The following is a 25,876-nucleotide window of genomic DNA, read 5'->3' as shown; positions in this document are numbered from 1 at the left end:
AATTCTTCATGACCCCATGGACCACAGCACACCAGGTCCTTCTGTCTTCCACTGTCTCCCAAAGTCTGTCCAAGCTCCTGTTTGTTGCTTCCATGATAGTATCCATCCATCTCATCCCCTGGCATCCCCTTTCAATCTCTCCCAACATCAGGGTCTCTTCCAGTGAGTCCAACCTTCTCATGATGTGGCCAAAGGATTTACGTTTCAGCTTCAGTATTTTAGTTTCTAGGGAAGAGTCAGAAATAATTTCTTAAAGTACTGATTGATTTTTATCTCTTTGCTGTTCAAGAGAATGTACAAACACATAATTCCTGCCTCTTACATTCCCTATTTTTCTTTTTCTCATTGAGGGATGTGCTTGTAAATATTTAACAAGGAGCTTGGGGGAGGGGAAAGGGGGGTGGTTATGGTGGTGGAATGCACATGCTACACTTTGAAGTGTAATCTACATTATTCACTACTTTTTCTTCATCACTTTTTTTTACTCTTCTTAAAACAAAACAAAACAAAACAAAACAAAAAAACCCTTGCCTTCTGTCTTGGAATGAGTATTGCTTCTAAGGGCTAAGCATTTAGGGTTAAATGACTTGCCCAGGGTCACATAGGTAGGAAGTATCCCTTGTAGAATTTGAACCCCCAACTTCCTGACTCCAGATTTGGCATTCTGTCCACTGTGATATCTAGCTGCCCCTCCATCACTTTCTTAAATCTACTCAATCAACCCAATACTCTATCAAACCCTGGTTTGTATTATTTTCTGAAATGATCACAATGAAAATTTAACAACCGGATCTTTTGAGAGCCAGTACTAGCTGGCACCAGCAGGCTCACCTATGCCAAGAGAAACATTTCCTGATTCTTTTAGCCCAGTGTTCTCTTCCCACTCTTCAAATTATCTTACATATGGTTTCTATATCTACTTCCAGTCAGGCAGTGGAGGGCCTTCAATGTCTGGATAAATAGGCTGTACTTTATTTCATTATCAAGAGGGAAGCTCAAGAGGGTTTCGAACTAGGGAGTGTCCAAGACCATAACAGTGTTTTAGGTTGATTAGGCAACAGAGGAAGAATTGGAGAGGGAACACAATGAAGACAGTTAGGTCAGTTAGGAATTAATTATAGGGGGAACTAGGTGGCTGAGAGCCAGCGCTAGAGTCGGGAGGTCCTAGATTCCAATATGATCTGACACTTCTTAGCTGTGTGACCCTGGGCAAGTCACTTAACCCCCATTGCTTCACCCTTACCTCTTCTGCCTTGGAACCAATACGCAGTATTGATTCTGAGTCGGAAGGTGAAGATTTTTTTTTTTAAGAAGCTATTTATAAAAGCTCAAATGAGAGGTGATGAGATCTTAGTGAGAGGCGAGAAGAGCTAGATGTGAGAGAACAACTGCAGCAGCAAAAAGGACTTGGAACTATTCATAGGCTCAGCTCAGCCTTCTGCAGACAGAGAACCAGGAAATACTGCTGGGGACCCTGAGGGCAGAGTGCCAGAACTGCGGGGACCTTCGGGGTTACCTAGTCCTGTTTCCTAAGTAAAGAGGGGGAAACTGGCGTCCAAGGAGGACCCCGGAGTGCCGACCTCCAGGCCAGGGTGTGTGGCCCCAGTTAACCCCCTTCTGATCCGAATTGTGCCCATCTCTCACGGCTGGGATCCCTTTCCTTCTTTCCACCGTCGCCAGTGGAAGCCCGGCACCCTCAGTTCTGCGCCCTTCCCTAAGCGCCCAGGCTGGGACGCGCCACAGACTCCTAGTCCAATTGGTAGCGGGGGCGGCGCAACCCTGGAGCTTCACGGGGAAAGCTCTGGTTGGGCAGGCAGGGGCATCTACCTGCGTGCTTTTGGAGCGGGGCGGGCCTGCTTTCCCCAAGCGGGCTGGGCTAGTGCTGGGGCCAGTTCCGCCCCCCGAGACTCAGCCAGGGCCGGGCTGCGGGGGCAGCTCCAGCCCACGTGTGCCGGCCCGCGGTGACAGCTAGACCGGTGGGGCGGGACTGGGGTTCCGGGCTGCGCTCCGATTGGAGAGAGGCCGGGCCGGGGGAGGCCGGCCCGCCTCTGTAGGGCTGCTTCTCTGGCAGAGCCAGGAGCTCCGGGCTCAGTCAGTCCCCAGCCGCCGCGCAGTTGCCGTCCCGGGTTGCCGCGCCCGGGGGCAGACGAGGATGTGGAGGAGAACCGGTGGCCGAGAACCATGCGCTCCCGGAGTGCCGCGGCGCACTGTAAGGCTTGCGGCATCGGGGTCCGCGGGGCGGGCACCGGGTAGGAGCGGCTGCAGTCTGGGCTGGGCTGGGCGCAGGTGCGGGTGGGGAGGGGGCTCCCAGGGCTTTATCATCCCCACTCCCGGGAGCGGCCGCCGGCGCACGGGGTCTAGGGGGCTACAGAGTTTCTTTGGCAGCAAGTGAGGCTCTCTGAAAAGAGGGGGTGTGGGGAGGGCGCCCCTAGGCCGAGGCTGCGGGGGGTCGGAGACTTTGATCCTCCCTTCGCAGAAAAAGAACATTTTTAAAGGAACAGAATGATCTGAGGCAGGCGAACTCGACCTGCGGGCCAGCAGGGATGCCAGCAGACCTTTAACCCATTTCAAAACCAGACAACCGAACTCCACCTCAGTGGTCACGTCCCAGCCCTTTGCCGGGATGTTTGGCAGCAGCCAAGTCCATACCCCCGAAGTCCCAGGGATTGTTGCCTTTCTGACCCGTCATCCCCCCCCCCCATTTCCACGCTCACCTCCTTTGCCCCCCTCACCCCCACCCCCTCCCATGGCCTTTAATTACAGGAAGTTATGGTTTTCCAGATGTCAGTGACCAGTGAAGTCCCTCGGGGCTGTGACTCCCAGTCCCAGCAGCTGGGCTCTCCCGGCGCCTCTCCTGGCCTTCGGTGGGAGGGAAGGCCCAGGTGGCAGCCGGTGCTGTGCCCTCCCAAGTCCACCTCCCTGCCTAGCCTCCCGGGGAAGGAAGTATTATTTCGGAGAGGTGCCTTGCTTAATCCTGACACCTGCGGTTGGTCGCCTGGCCCGAACTGGAAGCAATTTTTTTACCAAGCCCAGCCCAGCAGCCTGGTCGGGCTTTGCGCTGTCAAACGCTTGTGATCCTCGGAAGTGAGAGGCTTCTGAAATGTGAGGATTGCCTCCGGGACGCCTGGGTTCTTTAAATGGGAAATCCGTGCATTTAGCTTTGCTGTGCATAGGGCAAGGGATTGGCCAAAGGTGCTGCCAGAGACCTTGGAGGCCTTGTGGTTTCGCAGGGAGTTTGGACATCTGTTGCTCATCCGTGCTCCTGCCAGTGTCTAGAGATAAATATTCTTATGTGGTTCCAGTTAAAGATGAAATAACTGGATTCCCCACCACCCGGGCCACAGTAGGCAGGGCAGCCTGGGCTAGGAAGGAGGAGAAGGCAAGTGTGGCATGGGATAACTGCAGTGCCCCCTCTCTATCCCCTGACCATGCACCCCACCCCATCTGGGCCCTTCTTTATTCCCTAGGGCAGCAGACTCGACCAGCCTGTTGCTTCTCCAGTCAGACTAAGCCGATGCTATCAATTCTACTCCCAGCCTCACCTACGCCTCTATCTGAGATCTTTAATTACTAGGAATCACAGAGTAATAACTTGGCTTCTTCAGAAGGCAGAGCTGGGGTTTTAAGAGGCACCAGAGTGTGGGGAGTCCAGATTATTAGTCTCCACCAGGTCTGCTGGGTTTCTTGACTTGTTCTATAGACTTGATGTCTTGGGGATGTGTCTTTGATAAGATTGGAGGCAACTTCTTGCTCCAGGTCCAGGTACCCTTGCTGTGGTTGGACTTTTCCACTAATGCCCCTGGATGGGCCCCTGTGCCCCTGAAAGACTGCTGGAGAAGGCCAGTATAGCTAACTGCAGGAGCAGTCAGTGTGTCTCAGAGGGATAGTGGTAGTTCTGCCCTTGGGATGGATTGGCAAGACCATCAGGGTTGACAAGACTGTATTGAATAGAGCCCCTATTGTGATGATAATGGTCATAATAGACATGTTTATACTTGATTCATTTTCTTCCCTCCCTCCTCCTGGAGCCATTAGGCCTTTCCACTGGGTTATACAAATTAAAAAAAAAAATTAAATGTTTAAATTAAATAAAATATTAAATTAAAATATTAAAATATTTCCCCATGTTTATAGATATGTTTATAGAACTTTAAAATTTGCAAAAGCTGGAGCATCTAGGTGACTCTGTAGATAAAAAGCCACATCGGGAGATGGGAAGTTCTGGTTTCAAATTTGGCCTCAGATTCTTCCTAGTTGTGTGACCCTGAGCAAGTCACTTAACCCCAATTGCCTAGCTCTTATTGCTCCTATGTCTTGGATCTGATATCAATTCTAAGAAAGTAAACTTTTTTTTTTGCAAAACCCCTTTTTATCATAATATTTGATTATGTTTTCAGCTCATTTTATTCCTCCAAGAAACCTTGTGAGTGTAAGTCCTATGGATATTATCATTTGTATTTTTTTTTTTACAAACATGGGAACTGATTCTGAGAAGGAACTTGGAAGTGACAGAAGCCAAATTTGAACCAGCACTTCCTTACTCTAAACTTAGTTCATTCCAGAAGCCTATCACTGTTTCCACTATGAAGGTTTCTTTAGGGAAACCTGCCAACTCAATTGTAAAAAATAATAATCATTATCATTATTATAATCAATATTTACACAGTATTTTAAGGTTTGTTGTTATTGAGTTGTGTCAGATTCTTTATGACCCTATTTGTTTTTTGTTTTTTGTTTTTAAGATACTGAAATGGCCTGTCATTTTATAAGCTCATTTTACATTTTTCAGCTCATTTTGCAGATTAGGAAACTGAGGCAAATAGGACTCAATTACTTGCCTAGGGTCATAAAGCTAGAAAAAGTGTTTGAGGCTGGATTTGAAATCAGGGGGATGAGTATTCCTGATTCCTGACCTGCTTCTCTTTTCACTGTTCTACCCAGATGCCTTAAGGATTCCAAAGCACTTTATATCTCTTCCTATTTGAGTCTTACAACAGTCATGTGAGGGAGGTACTATTATTGCTCTCATTTTAGAGATGAGGAAATTGTCTGAAGGAGATTGAATTTCTTGCTTAGGGTCATATTTAGCTAGTTAGTGTCTGAGACAGGATTTGAACTAAGATCTTCTTGATTCTACTTCCAGTCTTCTTTCTAAAAAAAAAAAACCAAACAAACTCTTGTATTCTGTCTTAGTATCAATTCTAAGGCAGAAGAGGGGCAAGAGCTAGGCTATTGGGGTTAAGTGATTTGTTCAGGGTCACACAGCTAGGAAGTGTCTGAGGCTAGATTTGAACCCAGGACCTTCTGACTCCAGGCTTGGCACTCCATCCACTGTGTCACCGAGTTGCACCTCAGGGTTCTATCTAATAAGTCAAACTGCCTCTCTAATTAACACTCATTGCATTAGAGCTAGAAGAGACCTTTGGGATCCTCTGGCATGATGGGAAGGCTTTGTTTCAGGAGTCTCTCTCCCCCCTAGTATGTGCCCGCTGGCTTGCTTGGTGGCCAGACTACACGTGCTGCTGATGCCAGCCTTGCTGTCTGGCTTGTCTACAAGGGCCAAGACTTGCACATGTGTTTAGATAAGAGGTTAAAAAAAAAAGAAGTATGTGTGGGCTAACTGGAGTAAACGTCAGTTTGTAAACACGTTGCAATAACAGTAGAACTATTTGGTGTGCTCAGCCTTGCCACACTGGTTTGGGGCTGTGAGCTTAACACTCAGGCTCATGGGCACTGATGTCATTGTAATCTCAGCTTTGAAGTTAGACTTAATCAGCCTCAGTAATTATAACGTTATAACCCAAACACTTTAGGTACCAACTAGCTGCTTGAAGAATACTGTATTCTCTTCTCTCCCTTCTTCCCTCCCTCCAAACTTCTCCCTGCCATTTCCCTTCCCTTGGGGCCTTAAGGAATGAAGAGCTTCAAAGACACTTCTTAACTGACCTTCCTCCTGGGGGGTTTCCTTTCATATCCATGGTGATTTCTAGCCTAGACTGATCCTGGCAGAAAGAGGAAAAGCTTTGAATTTGGATCCCCAGGGCCTGAGTTCTGATCTCTATGACCTTGGGAACCTCAAGCCCCATTTTCCTCATCTATAAAACCAATCACATCAAGCAGTAGGCATTTATTAAACACCTCCTAGGTTCCAGGTTCCATCTACTAAAAAGGGACAAAAGACAGTCTCTGCCCTGAGGGAGCTTACAATCGAATGGCCAGTTTGGCCAAGATGACCTCCAAGGTCTCATTCAGATGGAAATCTTTGAGAGAATCCATTAATGATTTATTTATTTTTTTGGTCTTCTTGGCAATGGGGCCCAATCATATCATTTGAGCCCATTTGGTGTGCCCAGGATCTGTAAATAGGCAGTGTGGATACAATAAAAAACCATAAGAGTAAAATGGCTTTGTGTAAAATGTGGATGTTAACACTTGCCCTTCCTGTCACCCTGCACTGCTTTCATGATTGAAGGATTTTTGTTTTCTTATTAAGAATGAATCTCCTACCTCTATTTTGTTTAGGCTGGAAGTACAGTGGTCACCCATGAGTCTGGTCCCTTGATCGGCTCTTTTTCCATTTTGCCTGGTGGCTCCCCTCTCAGGGGGGAAATCAGTATTTTGTTATCCGACTTAGTACAGGCACCTGATTGATTTGACTTTGCTGAATCTCAGAACTCCTAAGCTCAAGCAATCCACTAGTTTCCCAAGTAGAATCAACGCTTTTTTGTATGTAAAGTTCTGTAAAAACTGGGCTTCTGTTGCTGGAATATTCAGTAGCTTTTCCCCAGATAATAGACATTCCTCAAGGGCCTTTACATTACTTTTTTGTTTTAAAGACATTTTGTGGAAATCTTTTATTTTTATATATCCCAGCCCTTCTTAGATTCTTCTTTCTCCTTCTCATTGTACCCAATTCTTGGAACAAAGAAAAGTAGTTAAGCAAAAACTGCTGATTCTTTGATAGAAGGCTAACAGTCTATGTACTTTTATGTCCTGGTATTCATGGATCATAGCTAGAAGGACCTTAGAAGTCATCTCTCTAACCCCTTTATTTTATAGATAAGGAAACTGAGGGCTAAGGGAGCTCAGTTGTTTGCCCAAGGTATTATGTAGGCACTAAGTAGCAGAAATAGAATTCAAACCCATATCTCCTCTCAATTGCAAATCCATGTGTTCTTCACTGTGTCACAAAAACTCTTGTGATTCTTCATAGAAGAGTTCTCTGGGACTATTGCTTGATTTTCTGTTGCTTAGAGTTCTACTACCTTGTTGTTCCACCAGACACTGTGTGTTTTGTTCTTTTGGTTCTGCTTAATTTGTTCTGTATCAGTTCATACAAATCATCCTATACTTTGCCAAATTTCTAATATTTTTTCGTGATAATATTTCACTACTTTCACAGACCACTACCATGTATTCAACCATTTCTCATGTGTGCCTTTGATAAAATGCATTATTTTTAACCTACCTAGTAAAAGCTACACCGAATAATCTTAAAAATTTCTTCTTCTTTTTTTTTTTTAAATAGTTGCATTTAGTAGATATTGGCCAACCCAACTGGAAGAGCTGGCTGGCTGCACTTTGGAAGAAAGACACACTCATGCTTACATGGCCAGAGGGCTGCTTGAGCTTTAAGTTTAAGAAAACACACACACACATTTCTTAAAAAAAAAACAACAAGAAAAGGCGATAGGGGTTGGGCAGAAAGAGGAAAAGCAAGAATTTATAGTCTTCCTTTCTTACTAATTCTCCCACTTCCTTATCCTTTCTGAGGGCTTCCTTTGTTTCTTGGGTCTAGGAAAGAAGATCCTTGGAATACTACATTTGATTAAGTTTCATTACATATAGAAATGGGCATTAATTTTTTGTTGTTGTTGCCCATAACAGGAAAGGATGTTCTCCAAACTGAAAAACCTGCCAACCCCCTGGTGCTGTCACTCCTGGGATAACTGTCACAAGCTAGGATAACTAAGATGGCCATAGTCATGGGATGGGAGATAAAGAACCCCTGAGAAGCGTAGGCTAGGTTAGCTTCTCTTTGGATACAGGATTCCATTGACCCAATGGAACCCAGACCCATTCCTTTTCTTTGGCAGGAGATTGTGGGGTGGAGAGGGAGGCAGTCAGAACACACATCATTTTATTGGTTATTGGCTTAAGGCTCCCATCTACCTCCCCCACTACCTTTCTTTCTGTTTTTTTCACCCCAGCTTCTCTGTAAATGGGGCTGGTTCATGCTGATAAGGAGCTCCTTCAGAAAGTGCTGAGGCATGAGTTCTCCCCACCCCGATCTAGGGGGAATGATGTGTCACAGCTAGTTCTCTGATGGCTCAGATTGTTTCAGCTCCGGAAACCTGATTCAGAGACTGAGTCCTCTTTCTGAGTTTCTTCTCCTTGGAGCTGCCTGTCCCCCTCTGTCCCATGATTAGGAAAAAGAGTTGTACTTTCTCTCCCTGCTGAATCCCACTAGCCTTTTATCCCATTCTCATGTGCTTCCTTCCATACTTGGTATCTTCCCTGCTTGTGAACTCGGAGGCTTGGGCCTTACTGGACCTTGGCTCTCCAAATACCTACCATAATTCTTTGCACCAAGTAGATACTTGTTGAATAGAATTAGAATGATGGAGTCAAAGAATATCAGAGCTGGGAAGTGACCTTATATGTGGCCCAGAAAAGGGAAGTAACTTGCCCAAGGCCACACAACTAAGGCAGAGGTGGTCTCCTGACTCAAAGGCCTCTGTTCTTTCTGCTGGACAAAACTCTGGATAGATCTCAGAACCACCCTGAAAGAGGAAAAAGAGGCCTGTTTCATGATTTACCTACTGCCACCATCCCTGCTTCAAACCAACAAAGATCAGTCCCCCAACTTCATGGTTCCTGTAAACTCCTACCAGAAGACTTGGCCCAGTGGGCTATGGTGCTGGTGTGTTTGGAGCAGGGTGGGGGTGGAAGTGCTTGGTGCTAAGTATATTTTTAGATTTTTTTTTTTGGCTGTCTGAACTGGACCAACTTTTATCCCTTCTAAGGGCCAGGGAATTTTTTGTTTTGTTTTCCCAAATCCCCACCTCAATTCAGTCTGCCCAAAGGTTGTGGCTTATGAAGACAACTGTAGCAACAGCATTCCTTCACAAAAGCAACAAGGCTGCTTTCCAGGGAACTGAGAGTGTGGGTCTCTCATCTCCAGCTGATTCATTCCCTCTTAACTCCTTTGCTTTGGGGTGAGAGATGGTGGCATGGGGTGGTCTGGGCAAGTTGGAGGGTGGCCTTCCTCCTCTAGCGTGGACAGTCTTACTGTTATACTGGCAGGCAGGTTGGCCTGGCTTCTCGCCCATCTCTAATTTGTTTGTTAGTTGGGATGGCAGGTTCAGAAGCAGCAGGAATTTGAAGGGAGGTGGTAGAGAAAGGAAAACTCAGTCCTGTGAATCCTTCCTTGGAAAATATAGATGCTGGGTTTTCAAATCCTTTAAGCCTAGAAGGTAAGTGATTCCCCTTGGGGCCTTGGTGTCCTTGGGAAGTTGAATTGAATGATGGGTCTCAGTCAGTCACCATATTTATCCTGGGAACCTGGAATCCCTCTCCAGAGAACCTTGCATCTTTGGGGAATGGGTCCGAACCCCTGATTTCTTTGCTGTGGTGAACTCCCATTTCTTTCAAAAGTAAACTTATACTTTATAGTTTTAGCTGTATACATTAGAGTCTTAGTCTGTGAGTCTTGGAACTTTAGGCTGAGAGATGTGACTTTTTGAGGACAAAGCTAATATAGCTCCAAGGCAGGCCTTGAATCAATCAAAGTATATTTTTTAAAACCTTAACCTTCTGTCTTAGAATCAATGCTATGTGTCAGTTCCAAGGCAGAAAAGTGGTAAGGGCTAGGCAATGAAGGTTAAGTGACTTGCCCAGGGTCCCACAGGTAGGAAGAATCTGAGTTCAGATTTGAACCCAGGACCTCCCATCTCTAGACCTGACTCAATCTATGAGCCACCTGGCTGCCCCCAATTAAAAGTATTTTTAATTTCCTATATGCCAGCCCTCAAATTCTGATGGGGTAGACATATTAATAACTAGGTATATATAAAAAATATATTTTAAAATTCATTTTAATTATTATAAATGTAATTGATAAATTATATAATATAAATATAAATTATATTTTACAAACATGTTATCATTATATTATTATTCATTATTTCATTATTATTAAACAAAATATTTTATTTTCTTATTTTCTTATTTATTTATCATGCAAAACATACTTCCATTTTGGTCATTGTTATGAGAGCACACTCATACATGACCAAAACCCCAAAGTAAAACCAAAAATACACTGATGGGAAAGAGGACTCCAACAGTTCTTTCTCTGGAGGTGGAGAGGATTCCCCAACATAAGTCTGTCAGGATTGTCCCAGATCATTGCATTGCTGAGAATAGCCAAGTTTTCATGATAATTATAATACAATTTTACTGTTATTATATTCAGTGTTCTCCCGGTTCTACTTATTTCACTCTGCATCAGTTCATGTAGGTCTTTCCAGCTTTTCCTGAAATCATCCTATTCATTTCTTATAGCACAAAAGTATTCCATCACCATCATATACCACAATTTGTTCATCCATTCCTCAATTGAGGGACACCCCCCATTTTCCAGTTCTTTGCCACCCCAAAAGGAGTTGCTATAAATAAGTTCACACAAACATATACACACACACACACACACACACACACACACACACACACACGTAGCTGGATCTGGTACCTGAGTGGAAGATGGTTTAGAGCTGGGAGAGACCAGAAAGAAAGACCAGTTACAAAGCTATTGCAGCAGTCCAGCTAATGATGAGCACCTATACTAGGGGCATGGCTTTGGGAATGGGTATATGTATGGGAGATAGTGTGAATGTACAAATGATCATGTTAGCAGTGCCTTAGATATGTGGGATCAGGAAGAGGAGTTAAGGATGACACCAAGATTTTGAGCCTGGACCAGTTAGTAGAGGGAAGCTTGGAAGAGGAGGTATTATAGAGGGAAAGATAATGAGCTCTGTTTTAGAAACACTGTTTCAGATGCCTATGAGACTAGTAGTTGGAAAGGCTTGGACCCACCCTTCCCCCAATCCACTCTTGGAGAAGAGACAGGGTGGTATAATGAATAGAACACTTGGTTCAGATTCAGGAAGACTGTTGGAATTCCCTCTCAGACCCTTGTAAACTCTGTGACTGAGTAAGACTGTCTGAGTCTCAATTTTCTTGCTATTAGAATTAGAATAATTTGTTGCAATTTTTTCAGTTATGTCTGACTTTTTGTAACCCCATTTGAAGTTTTCTTGGCAAAGATACTGGAGTGGTTTACTATTTCCTTCTCCAGCTCATCTGACAGATGAGGAAACTGAGGCAAACAGAGTTAAATGACTTGTCTAGGATAACACATCTGGTGTCTGATGGATCTGAACTCGGAGAAGGTCTTCCTGATTCCAGGACCCTCTTGTCTATCCACTGCAACATCTAGCTGCCCTAGCTGCCCAACAACAACAAAAAGATTTGGGGATAATAGTCATACTTGTAATACTTTTCTCCTAGGTTTGTTGTAGAAAACAAGGGAGGTAATGTATTTAAAGTGATTTGCACACCTTCAAGCTGATATTGTTTAAGTTATTATGAAAGCCCTACTGCCCTGCTGGGCTTGTGCATTGTAGGAACTTAACAAACATTTGCTGAATTATCTTGTGAGAATGCTAGGGGAGGGGCTGGGAGAAATAATTTTGGTGATGAATTTGGTTTAAAAAACTGCCAAACCCCAAACAGCCACAACTTTTACCAGAGAAGCTAAGCTCTCCTGTTGGTTTTTTGTAGACTCAGGTCAAGCTCCTCTTGTCACGGGGCTCCTGGACAAGTTGAATCCTCCTCCTTGCAGAGGCTGGCTGGGATTTGGGAAAACAAATGAGGAGAAGAGTCTTGGTTCAGAGACAGTGGTCCTACTTTGCCTGGGTATGAGCTGGAGGTGGGTAACAGTGATCTGAGCCCAAGTGTACCCTGAAGCGGGCAGCAGGGGCATAATATGGGCATTCACATACTAGGCCAACCCAGCTAGGGTGGAGAAGAGAGCTGAGTTCATTAATGAATTAGTATAAAGTTCAGAATGGAAGCTCCCTGATTGACCTGGAAAGCTAAACGGGTAAAGGGGAAGAATTTAGTGAAGGAGCTAAAGCATTTCTAGTTAACTATTCTATTTCCTCTTCTGTTAATCTGAGCAATTTATATATTTTTAAATTTTTAATTAGATTGTCAGATTTATTGGCATATAATTGGGCAAAATAACTCCTAATAATTGCTTTCATTTCCTCTTCAGTGGTTGTGAATTTGTCCTTTTCATTTTTGATACCAATAATTTGATTTTCTTTTTTAAAAATTAAATTAACCAGTGGTTTATTTTACCACCCTCCCCTAAAATCAGCTCTTTGTCATATTTATTAGTTCAATGGGGCTTTTTTGTTTTGTTTTGTTGTTACTTTCAATTATTAATCTCTCCTTTGATATTCTGGCATTCCAGTTTGAGGTTTGGTTGGGGATTTTGCATTTTTCTTTTTCTAGTTTTTTTTTAATTGTCTGCCCAGTTCATTGTTCTGTTCTTTTTCTATTTTATGGATGCACACACTTAGTGATTTAAACGTTTTTCCTAAGAAGAGCTTTTGTTTTTAACTCCCTTTTGGACTGATTTGTTGGCTTATTTGTCCTAGAAAAGCTAGTATTGGGTCAGACTCTCTTCTCACTCACTCTTCCCCAGAGTTGCCCAAGGGGACCTCTGATTTGTGAAGTGTTAGCTTCCTATGGCTTAAAGTCCCAGAGAGAGAGCAGCAAACAACTAGGTTCTTGACTGGCTGTACTAGAGAATGTTTCCAGCGCCTTCTGGTTCTACATTAGATGACAGCCTAGATTCCCAATGCACAAACGGAGCAATTTGGAGCCCCAAGAGACTTTAGACTAGGCTTATCTAGTCCAACTCTTTCTTTATACAGAAAAGAGGTTAAGTGATGGGCTCATAGTCACATGGCTGATAAGCAACAGGGGTTTCTGATTCCAAGACCAGGGCACTACCCAGAATTCTGATACGCCTCTCATATGTATGTGGGATGGGAAGAAAACCCTGTTGGGAAAGGAAGCGTCCTTGGATGTTCTTCCTTAGCTGCAACGTGGGCAGGGAAGTGTGTGAACGAGCGAGCGATTCACCAAGAGCTCGCGCTGATGGGCAAATATTCCTTCTTTGTCCCGTTAGTAATCACAGCCTGCCCACCGGGTGTGACTCATTGACAGTTCAATCCAACAGCGATTAACTGCGTGCGTGCTATTTCTAAAGCCCTGTACTGGACACTGCATGGGGAAGGCAGGACCTGGAGGAATTAAACGGGCAGGAGAGCAAACGGTTTCCATCTCTGCAATAAAGATGGAATTTAGCACAGAGCCTGCTCCAAGAAACTCTGTGAATGGCCTTCAGCAGCCTCCCTCTCTTGCGCCCGTCCCCCCTTTCTAGGACACGCAGAACCCAGTTGGGTTGGAATTGGGTTGGCAAATATCTCTCTTCTGTTTTAGTCAGCATCCCTGATTTCTCCTTAAAAGCATCCATGGGCAAGTCCACCTATTATTCTGTTTACTGCATCTGACAAATGACAGTGGTGGGGAGTGGAGGGTATCTATTAACCCCCCCCCTTTCCCAGTGTCCCCCTGTCTTCCGCAGGTGCCCAAGGCTCTGAATGTCCTCCCAGACACTTGCCCTCTTTTTTTGGGAGGCATTGGGAACCTCTAAAACAGAGAGAAGTGTTTTCCCCTTTATGAAGAGCTTATCTGTGGGGCTGAGTAGGAGGAGGGCAGAGAGGCAGCAGGCTAGCATGTCTATCTATCTATGAAACTTCTGCCTGGTAACTCACTGCTTGTGTCCCAGCTGGTTATGTTTCCTGGCCTCAGAAGCTTTCTGCTGCTGTGTCTGTTTATTGCAGAAGCCTCATCTCTATCTTCCACATGAAAGAAAGCATGGCTATTTTTAGCATTCTTAATTGGCATAGCTGCCCAAGTACAACTTAGGCTGTCCCCAAATTTAATTTCTCTCCTCTCTTCTCTCCCTTCCCCTCTTCTCTCTCTCTCCCTATCTCCCTGTTTTGCTCTCCTTTGTCTCTCCTCTCTCTCCCTCCCTATCTCCTCTTCCTTTCTTCCCTCCCTTTCTCCTCTTTTCTAGCTTATCTCTCCCTGTTTCCCTATCTCTCTATTTTGCCCCCCTTTGTCTCTCTTCCCTCCCTCTCTATCTCCTCTTCCTTTCTCCCCTCCCTTTCTCCTCTTTTCTAGCTTCTTATTGCTCCCTCCCTACTTTGTTCTCCTTTGTCTCTCCTTCCTTCCTCCTTTTGTCTTCTCTTCCTCTCGCCCCTCCTTTTCTCCCCTTCTTTCCATCCTCTTTCCCTTCCTCTCTCTCTCCTTTCTCTCCCCTCTTCCCTCCTGCTTGTTCTCTCTCTTTCCTTGCCATTAAAAAAAAAAAAACTAAAAACAACTGCTCATCACCAGGCTGAGAGGCCTTATATGTGCATATCTGGGAGCAGAGCTTAAATTTAGTAAACAAGTTCCAATCCCTTAAAAAGGTAGAAGACAGGGGAAGGCCAAGCTGCTTGTCTTACCAATATTTCAGACCCAGTCCGGTTTTCCCACTCTAGGCCTTGAAGGTGAGTCCATCTGCCTAAGGGATATTTTTTATATACTATTTAATCACTTCTGTTCTCTTAGTGAAAACTAATATTCTATCGAAGCATCGGCAAAATTAGTAGCTCACATTTGTGTACTGCTCTGATATTTGCCTGTGCCAGCCAACTCCTTGGATCCTGGGAAGGACATTGAAGAGCTAAAGCTGCCATTATTATCTCTATTTTATGGCCCAAAGAGATTGGAACTTGTCCTAGGGACCCATAGCTCTGATGAAATGGTAGGGAGCTGAAAGTGGAATCCAGGTTTTCTGATCCCAAATTTATCCTTCTTTCTACTGTCATCTCCATTCCTCTCCTCCATGGTTTGGCCCATCATTGGGTTGTTCAACTGGCAGGATCAGTCAATAAGCATTTATGTACCTACTATGTGCCGAGTATGCATCTAAGTGCTGGTAGTACAAAGAAAGGGAATGCTTTGTAAACCTTAAAAAGTGCTTGCTATTACTGTGTTTGAAACTGCCACAACTTAAATCTGTCTATAGCTATTACAGAGAGCAATTATAAGTGGGGCAGCTGCAACCTAGCCTGGTCAGTGAAGGAAGAAGCTAAACATTCATATTGCCTTGGAAAATAGCTGTTTAATGTTTAATGGCTGCAAGAAGGCCAGCCTGAATTAAAAACAAGGGAACTTCCCCAAATCGTGAGAGTTAGTTTTTAAGGGAGTCATTTGCAGAGGCTAAGGATATGAAGTGCAGCTGGGTTTGAGACTGGGGAGGGAAGAGAAAGGAGTAACTTTTCCTTTGTGGCAAATGGATTTCTCTTTCTGGATGCCATTACATTTTTACCTTGGCCCAGGTATACTTGCCAATTGTTGTTGTTCAGTTGATTTTTGAGTCATGTCTGACTCTTCATGATTCCATTTGGGGCTTTCTTGGCAGAGATACTAGAACGGCTTGCCATTTCTTTCTCCAGCTCATTTTATAGATAAGGAAACTGAGGCGAGGACAGTTAAGTGACTTGCCCAGGGTCACATAGCTAGTAAGTATTTGAAACAAGGTGTGAACACAGAAAGATGAATCTATTGTACCATGTAGCTGCCCATCTTTTATTTTTAATTACCTTCATTTCGGAATTTATCCATCCCCTACCTAGTTTATCTCTTAAAACAGAAAGTCAAGAAAAAAAGAGGGGAGAAGTTTAGTCAGATCCATCAGGATATGAGCTGCCCCTGATGGCATATACAATATTCCGCACCCAGAATCCCCCCATCTCTGAAAAGAAGGGAAGGAAGTGCATTTTCTGAATGCACTGGGCACCAAAATTGGACATGAAAGTTACACAAAATTTGGTTAATTTCTTTGTTCTTTCCACTTACACTGTTGTAGTCAGTGTGTATGTGTGTGTATAGTTCTTGGTTCTTAATGGCATGTGTATATTGGTGTGGATATATTATATATGTACATATATATTTATATATATATATAATTTTCTTGGTTTTATTTACCCTGAATCACTGCATTTGAGTCTTTGCCATGAGTTAGCACTGTATTTTAGGGAATGAGACTTCTAGGTAGAAGGCACAGTACAGGGGAAAAGTCCAATAGTGAGTAAACATTGTACATCCTCTCACAATTTCTTCCCCATTATGCCATGCCCTGAGGAGCCATACCAGTAAACAATTGACTGAAATGCAAGAAGCCATGTTTTCTGGTCCTTGGTATAAATGCTGCCACCCCACCCTGGATTTGCCTTTGCAATGATCCATGGGATAGGGTAGGTGTTAAAAAATGGCATTTCAAATATTGGAAAATCATAGGTAAGGCATCTTCTCGCAGGAGCTGAATGTGATTGCCTAGGATGTACTTCATCTGATAGGGATCCTCACCTGTAGGCCTAAGAGAGCTATGGAAGGTTTTAAAGTGAAGGAGAGAGGGGACCTTGGTAGATATGGTAGTGGATGTTAAATGGGCTGGAGGTGCTGAGGAGGGAGACTGTAACAAGGATGTTGCAATCATTCCTTTTGGTTTTGGCTGAAAGTGATCTCACCCTCTTCAAATTTCTCTTAGCAAGTTGCCAGACTTTCTACTTAGCACATTTCCCCTCAGTATCATTTTTTTGGGGGGGGGTTGTGAGCTTTTTAAAAAATTATTTAATTTATAATATTTTTCCACTGTTACATGATTCATGTTCTTTCATTCTCCTCTTCCCTCCCCCCTCCCTGAGCTAATGAGCAATTCTACTGGGTTATATATACATGCATCACTGTTCAAAACCTATTTCCATATTACTAATATTTGTAATAGAGTAATCATTTAAAGTAAAAATCCCCAATCATATCCCCATCGACCCATGTGATCAAGCAATTCTTTTTCTTCTGTGTTTCTACTCCCACAATTCTTTCTCTGGATGTGGATAAAGTTCTTTCTCATAAGTCCCTCAGAATTGTCCTGGATCATTGCATTGCTACTAGTAGAGAAGTCCATTACATTTGATTGTGCCATAATATTTCACTTTCCGTGTACAATGTTCTCTTGGTTTTGCTCATTTTGGTCTACATCAATTCCTGGGGGTCTTTCCAGTTCACATGGAATTCCTTCAGTTCATCATTCCTTTCAGCACAATAGTATTCCATCACTATCACATACCATAATTTGTTCAGCCATTCCCCAATGGCTGATGGGCATCCCCTCATTTTCCATTTTTTTTTTGTCACTACAAAGAATGTGGCTATAAATATTTGTACACATATTTTTCCCTGTTATCTCTTTGGGGTACAAATCCAACAGTGGTATGGCGGGGTCCAAGGGTAGAAAGTCTTTTAAAGCCCTTTGGTCATAATTTAAAAATGTCCTCCAGAATGGTTAGACCAATTCACAGCTCCACCAACAATGCATTAGTGTCCTAATTTTGCTACATCCCCTCCAACATTTATTATTTTCCTTTGCTGTCATATTAGTCAGTCTGCTAAGTATGAGGTGGTACCTCAGAGTTGTTTTGATTTGCATTTCTCTAATTATGAGAGATTTAGAACAATTTTTCTTGTGTTTATTGATAATTTTGAGTTATTTATTTGAAAACGGCCTATTCATGTCCCTTGACCATTTATCAATTAGGGAACGATTTGATTTTTTGTACAATTGACTTAGCTCCTTATAAGTCTGAGAAATTAGACCTTTGTCAGAGGTTTTTGTTATAAAGATTTTTTCCCAAGTTGTTGCTTCCCTTCTAGTTTTGTTTGCATTGGTTTTGTTTGTATAAACCCTTTTTAATTTAATGTAATCAAAATTATTCATTTTATATTTTGTAATATTCTCTGTCTCTTGCTTGGTCTTAAATTTTTTCCTTTCCCATAGATCTGACAGGTATACTATTCTATGTTCACCTAATTTACCTATAATTTCCTTCTTTGTATTTGTCATTTACCCATTCTGAATTTATCCTGGTATAGCGTGCAAGATGTTGATCTAAACCTAATCTCTCCCATACTGTTTTCCAATTTTCCCAGCAGTTTTTACCAAATAGTGGATTTTTGTCCCCAAAGGTGGGATCATTGGGTTTATCCTCTACTATCTTGCTGAGGTCACTTTCCCCCAGTCTATTCCACTGATCCTCCCTTCTGTCTCTTAGCCAGTACCATATTGTTTTGATGATCACTGCTTTATAGTACAGTTCAAGATGTAGTACTGCTAGTCCTTCACATTTTTTTCATTATTTCCCTTGATATTCTTGATCTTTTGTTCTTCCAGATGAACTTTGTTATGATATTTTAAAATTCTATAAAAAAAGTTTCTTGGTAGTTTGATAGGTGTGTCACTGAATAAGTAAATTAATTTCTGTAGGATTGTCATTTTTATTATGTTAGTTTGTCCTACCCATGAGCAATTAATGTTTTTCCAATTATTTAGTCTAGTTTTAACTCTGTGGAAAGTGTTTTGTAGTTATGTTCATATAATTCCTTTGTCTTGGCAAATAGATTTTTAAATATTTTATATTGTCTGACGTGATTTTCTTTTTCTAATTCTTGCTGCTGAGTTGTGTTGGAAACATATAGAAATGCTGATGATTTATGTGCGTTTATTTTGCATCCTGCAACTTTGCTAAACAGTATCATACTTTAGAATGTGCCTTGTTCCTTGTAAACTTATTGAGAACCGGCTTTGTTTCCTCTGCCCAAGCACTGGAACCTGGGTGGAGGACAGACACCCTAATAAAAGTTGCTTTGAATGAGGAAAGAAGGGTTTGGAAACTGGGGTGCTTGGGGAGGAGCTGGGAAGAGGGTGAGAATGGATCTGGGAAGAAACTACAGTTGTTTGAGGATGGAGACCCTGCTGGGAAGACAGGAATAAGTGTGAGAACTCCTCAATTACTAGGAGCCATGCTTGGCTTTCACAGTTTGGGCAAATGGACAGTAGACATGCCCAGTGGACTTTTAATTTTCATTACATATTTCATTTATACTTTTGCTCAGCCGACTCTTCCTTTAAAGATAAATTTAGGACCCAGTCCAAGCCAGATTTTTGGCTTTGCAGTCCACTTCTAGGGGGATTTCTTGCACTTAGTTCATTGTCTGTAAACTTTGGCCTGGAGGAGAGTGTCATTTACTGGAGCCTCAGGTAAATCATTCATGAAGTCAAAAGCCTTTTTGTTATGTGAATAACCATTCCTCAGTTTTATTTGTTTTGCAAATTTAGACTTCTGTTCATGCAGAAAAATTCCCCCTCTCCTCCCCCTACACTGTGTCAAGTCTGTTCTCCCAGATGGGTGCTGCTTGGTGGCCCTGGATCCTGGACGGTGGCTCTCCTGCCTTCTTTCTTGGCTTCCTATGGGGACTGGAAGATGTCTGGAGATGAGACTTCTGCTCTAAGTTCAGCCCCTTGTTCTCCATATTAGGTCCTGGCGGGGGAGGGTGGACCCAGAGCTTAGATAGAAGAGGGTCCCTACCTTGTGGACTTTACAGTCTTATAAGGAGAAATCAGATACCAGCAGAGATAGCTGAAACATATCCTGCTATAAAAATGCTTTATAGAGATGAGAACAAAATGTTATAGCGAGAAGGAAGGTTGAACCTGGCTAGGCTTCTTGGAAGACGTTGCTTTTGAGCCAGGCTGTCAGTTTTAGAGAAGTGCATTGAAATTCATGTATTGGAAGGGGAAGTATGTTCATCGGGAAGTTCTTGATGACAGTAAAATCACCATCCCAGTTCTTATCAGTTATTCCTTTAAAGATTATTAAGACTTAAGGTGGAAAGGGAAAAGGAAGTTTATGAGCAAAGGTAAAGAGCTGAAATAGCAATCAGTACATTTCTTCAAGACAGGCTATTATTATCATTTCAAAACTTTGAGGAAATCATGGCTCTGTCGATGTCGATGCTCTCCGTTGATTCAGATCTTCCATGAATAGCAGACCATAGAACTGGAAGGGTATCTTAGAGGTTGTCTAGCTCACCCCCACATTTTACAGAAGTGGAAAATGATATGTAAACATGGAAAATGACTTGGTCAGGGTCACACAGGTAGCAAATAGCAGGACTCCAACGAACCTTTTAAGGCAGGTGTTTTGGGAGGCAATCTAAAGAAGGTACCTTTTAGTAGTGGGAACTAGAGCTCAGGAAGGGGTTGTTCATTCCATATTTGAACACGTACTCGATGCCAAATCCTTTACCAGATTGGTAAAGGAACGGACTGTCAACATGGAATCTAGAAACCCCAAACTTGTAGCCTAGTAAGATCTGATGAGCCCCAAGTTTTAGGACTAGCTTGTAAGTTGGAGACCCCAAAGCTGGTCCTTGTTCCCTGTTCCTGTGAGAATCCACCCTGAAGGGAATCTCAGGCTAGCAGTTTAGGACTGAATAATGGACCCTAAGGAAAATAACATTTCCTGTCAGGGTGGGGCCAAGCCCAAGCCAAGTGACTCTTCTGGTCTTCAGATTCCTCTCCCACAGTATCACACCCTCCTTTTGAGGACAGAACTTGGGGACCTTTGGCTTACAAGACTGAAGCTCTGCCTACTGTGCTAAAAAGTCACTTGGCCCCACCTGACATGGATTGTCTTTTACCTTGGGGTCCATTATTCAGTCTGAAACTGCTAGCCTGAGATTCCCTTCAGGGTCGATTCTCATGGGAACAGGGAACAAGGACAAGCTTTGGGGTCTCCAACTTACAAGCTAGTCCTAAAACTTGGGCTTCATCAGATCTTACTAGGCTACAAGTTTGGAGTTTCTAGATTCCATGTTGACAAGACTAACTAGGCTAGGGCAACTGGAACTCATTCCCAGGGCATTGAAATTTAGAGGGCTCCTATAGCACTTATACTTATTAGTGTAGAAACAACTGAGTTTAGACATTTAGTTCTTATTTTCACTAATTATTATTACTATGTTTCCTCCCTCTTGGCTGCTACTTCCCTCCCCACAATCTTTACTCATCCCAAATTGATTTGAGGGTACTTTTTGCTTCTTTGAGCATGAAAATTGCTAGATAAGGCCCTGGAGTGAAGTTATTGACTGGTTCTCAGAGAGCCTTTAATGTGTGATAGGGAGTTAGTCAGGTGCCAAACTAGTAGCTAATTAGTTATGCCTGGAGTGGGATGTGCACCAGGATGCTGTGGGGTTGCCCTAGTAACTCTGCAGGGTGAATTTTGGTCTTGAGCCTTAGGGAAATTGGATTGCTTGACCCATTGTGCACCTGTTGGGCTTGCTGGCTCTGCCAAGGTCTGTGGCCATAAAACAATATTGTGAAAACTTTTATTCTTTTGGAGGAGCCCCAAGTGGGTGCTACTGTGACCTAGAGGTACAAGGGGCTTTGTAGAGAACTCACTGGACAGTTAAGGGCTACCTAGGGAGCCAGAAGCCTTAAAACAAAAACTATTTATTCTTCCTAATGCCCAAGATTAAATGGAGACCCTGCTACTCTGAACCAGAGGTGAAGCCATTTCATGTTTCTCCATAGCCATTAGCTGGGAGAGTTTCTCCAGAGTTATTGTATGCTAAGACTTTTAAGATGGAAATTGTATTTTCAAAAGGCACTTTGCAGGTAGGAATGATAAGTGGCTGCATGATAAGGAGGTCCATGAGCATCCAGGTAGTACAGAGTAAATCCTCTCTTACTGGGAGCCTCTCGTGCTCCTCCCTGGAGCACAGTTTAACTCCCTCTCCTTGTAGTAGGCAGATGTTTTCCAGATCCTGCTACATCTCTTACATCTCTGCATCTTTTTCTCTTCTCATCCTCTCCCTCCCCCTCACCCCCACTTTGAATTTAAGAGAAAACATTTCTTTCCCTTTTTCTAAAAACCCTTACCTACTGTCTTAGAATCAATATTAAATATCTGGTCCAAGGCAGAAGAGTGGTAAGGAGTAGGCAATTGAGGTAAATGACTTGTTCATGGTCATACCACTAGAAAATGTCTAAGGCCAGATTTGAACCTAGGACCTCCCATCTCCTGCTTTGACTCTCCATCTACTGAGCACCTTGCTGCCCCCAAACATTTATTTTCCAAAACCCTTTGACGAAAGACTTCAAAAGAAGCAAAACCAGTGAATAAGCCAGCAAGTTAGCAAACATTTATTCTTTTTTAAATTTTATTTTATTTTTTCGGTTACATGTTGAGATACTTTTTGACAATTTTTTTGAAATTTTAAAATGCAGATTTCCTCCTCTCTACCCTTCCCTACTCCTCCCTAGTCTGTGAATAGTCTTATATAGATCATACTTGTACTTTCACATAATACATATTTCCATATTGCTTATGCCATGATAGAAGACACATATCACACATACAATGGAAATCTCATGAAGGATATATAGTGGAAGATGGCATGCTTTGATCTGCACTCAGATTCGAACAGTTCCTTCTTTGACTGAGAAGAGCATTTTCATCATGAGCCCTTTGAGGAGGTTATCTTGGAGACTTGCTTTGATGATGGTGGTTTAGTGTTTCACAGTTCATGATTGTATACTATTTCTTTTTATTTTATTTTATTTTATTTTATTTTATTTTATTTTATTTAAACTCTTACCTTCCCCCTTGGAATTAATACTGTGTATTGGCTCCAAGGCAGAAGAGCAGTAAGGGGTAGGCAATGGGGGTCAAGTGACTTGCCCAGGGTCACACAGCTGGGAAGTGTCTGAGGTCAGATTTGAACCCAGGACCTCTCATCTCTAGGCCTGGGTCTCAATCCACTGAGCTACCCAGCTGCCCCCTTTGTATAATATTTCTGTTGCTGTATACACTGTTTTCCTAGTTCTGCTCACTTCACTTTGCATCAGATCATATAAGTCTTTCCAAGTTTTTCCAAACTCATCTGGTTTATTATTCCTTACGGCACAATAGTATTTCATTACAACTTGTTTATCCATTCCTCAAGTGATGGACAATCCTATAGTTTCCAATTCTTTACCACTGCATTGAGCAGCTAAAAATATTTTAAACAGGTAGATCCTTTTCTCTTATCTCTGATCTCTTTGGGATACAGATCCAGTATTGGTTTTGCTGGGTCCAAGGGTGTGCACAGTTTTGTGGCCCTTTGATCCCCATTTCATATTACTCTCCAGAATGGTTATATCAGCTCATAGTTCCACTCACAGTGTATTAGTGTCCCAATTTTCCCACATCTCCTCCAACACTGATCATTTCCCCTTTTGATCATAGCATTCAGCACTGTGCTGAACTCTGAGCAATAGAGAACAAAGTGCTTTCTGAAGAAACTCTGAATCATCCCAAGTAGAAGCTATGCTATCAATATTTTTTAAAAATCCTTACCTTCCATTTTAGAATCAATACTATGTATTGATTCCAAGACAGAAGAGTGGTAAGGGCAAGGCAATGGGAGTGAAATGACTTCCTCAGGGTCACATGAGTAGGAAATATCTAGATTTGAACCCAGGATCTCTCATCTCTAGGCATCGCTCTCAATCCACTGAGCCACCTGACTGCCTCCCATCAATAAGTGTTGAATGCCTGCTAAGATACCTGCTATGTATATGGTATGGACTTTCAATACCTACTATGCCTGCTACGTGCACGGTATGGGCTTCCAAAAGGAGCAATGAAAAGAGTAATAGCTGGACGGTCTAAAGAGGAGATTCATGCTTAGAAGTGAGTTGGACCAGTTGCCCTTTTTTGAGGAATTCTTCAATGCTTGAGATTCTCTAATCAACTTCAGATTTTTCTATACTCCTTTCCTCTCAGCGTTACATACCGTACCCCACAGTAGTCACTTTACTCCCCCCAATTTTCATATGTGTTTTTTCTCATTTAATTAAAATACCTATTTATTTATTTATATTATATGTGTTATATCATATATTATATATAATATATATAACAAATAGACCTATTTTGCACTATGATAAAGTTCTTGCCCATTAGATCTTCAGTGGAGTGGGGAGGGAGGTAATGTTAGCAGCACATTTAGAGATATAGTCTTTGTAACAGATAAGTCAGACCATTGATCTGCTGAGGAAGTCCACAACAGCAGAGGAAGCCTTCAGTTCTCTCCTTTGTGGCCTGAAAGAAGCCTATAAGCTGGGAAGCTTATAAAGGAAGCGCCTGCCTGGTGAGCTGTGCGTGGTTGCTGCTAACAAAGAGGAAATAGTTACTGTTGGGTCTCACTTTCCGCCCAAAGGTTTTCAGCTCTTGGCCATATGGAAGGACCATCTGAAATCGCCCCGTGTCACCAGCTGGGCATGTCTGTAGCTTAGCAGTCGTGTTACTGTGATTATTGGAATGCTATTAGAGTTTCAACAACAACCAAAAAAGTGGTTCCTAGTTTAATTCTTCTGTAAACAATTTTTCAAAACGTACTCTTCTCTTGCCGTCTCATTATGAGAGTCTGTTTCATAACCCAGCTTGAGTTTCACATCCAAATTTTCCTCCCTCCCACACAGACTTGGCCTCTTCCCTCCCATTTGGTTATAAGACACATCATCAGAGGCTCTGGGTGTAACACTCCTGGACCTCTGAGAGAAGACTTTCTGTGGGTGGTTTTCTTGGTGTGTGGGGGAAGAATTTTCCTTTTTGGTTGGCTTTTACCAGAAGCCCAGGGCTTTCTTCTCTGTTTCCCCCAAACCTTTTCCTAATGTGGAGGTGGATCCTTACCTCTTCCCCATCTTTTCCCCCAGTTTTGGGAGTCTGATTTTTGTAACACCTGAGCAGCTCCCTGATGATGAAGTGCTGACTTGGCAGGTAAGGGGGAAATTCACAGACCAGTTAGAGACAACCAATAACTCCTTTGGGGAGCCCAGATTTTCTTCTTTCTGTTTACAGACTTTGAGTAATAAGAAATCTTAGAGATCATCCAATCCCAACTATTTAATAATTTAATTAAATAATAGTTTAGGAAATTCACATAGCTAGTGTGAAAGAATATCATCTATTACACTAGGTAGTTAAGTAGGATTGCTGGGATTGGAATCCAGATCCTCTGATTCTAGCTTCAGCCCTCCTTTCCTCTTTTCCATTGTTCCATTGGCATCCACCTCTTGTGCATAGAGGAAACAGTTATTGCTGAGTCTCATTTTCTATGGCTTTTAAGCTCTTGGCCATATGGAAGGACCATCTGAAATCCTCCCATGTCCTCCTCCTTAGAGGAACCATCTATTCATAGCCAAGAGGTTCCTTACTCAAAGAGTTCCTTACAGGGGGAGGGAGGTAGTATGATCTCCAGGATACTGTACCTGCCTTGGAGTCCCAGGGCCTGGCTTTAAGGTCTGCCCTCTGTCATGTACTGGCTTTTTAACCTCTGAGCACCTCCAGGCAATTCTCCAAGACTCTGTTCCTGAGCTATTGCCCCACCCTGCCCTTCTGTGGAGAACACCTTTAAAAGGGAGCGCCTTACCCAGCTGAATCACAGGTCTATCTGCTCTGAAAAGCAAACAAACAATTGGTATGGAGTGAAAGTCATGTAAAGTCTGAGAAAGCAATGCTCACAAGGTAGCTCTGAAGGTCTCCTAGAAGGCTGTGTGGTGGAGTGGAAAAAGGCAGGACCGGGGTCTGAATCACACCTTTGTCACTTACTACCCTGCTGATCTTGGGCAAATCACCTTACCTCCCTGGGTGGCCTCCATGTCTTCATCTGGCCAATAATGATGGACTAGAAGACCTTTGAGGCACCATTGTGTGAGAATCAGCAGCATCTATTGATTTGTTCATAGACAGATTGAATCTTATCCGTAGAATGGAACCTTCTTGAGTGGCAGTGTCTT

The 25,876-nt window shown here is 42.9% G+C and overlaps 1 protein-coding gene across 14 annotated transcripts in view; it reads left to right on the top strand.

Moving 5' to 3' along the window:
- Positions 1 to 1,677: 1,677 nt before the first annotated feature.
- The window catches only part of MICAL2 (microtubule associated monooxygenase, calponin and LIM domain containing 2), a 272,089-nt gene continuing 247,890 nt past the window's right edge, over positions 1,678 to 25,876 (top strand). For 13 of the 14 annotated variants that reach the window (XM_056802064.1, XM_016423435.2, XM_056802061.1 and 10 more), the window contains exon 1: positions 1,787 to 2,209. The gene's annotated coding sequence lies outside the window, so the exon portion shown is untranslated. Of the gene's footprint in view, positions 2,210 to 25,876 lie in introns of all 14 variants that reach the window. The other variant, XM_056802066.1, reaches the window with a different exon arrangement.

This window comes from Monodelphis domestica, chromosome 6 (assembly GCF_027887165.1).
Source record: "Monodelphis domestica isolate mMonDom1 chromosome 6, mMonDom1.pri, whole genome shotgun sequence".
NCBI lineage: Eukaryota > Metazoa > Chordata > Mammalia > Didelphimorphia > Didelphidae > Monodelphis > Monodelphis domestica.
This window is presented reverse-complemented; position numbering and strand designations above follow the sequence as displayed.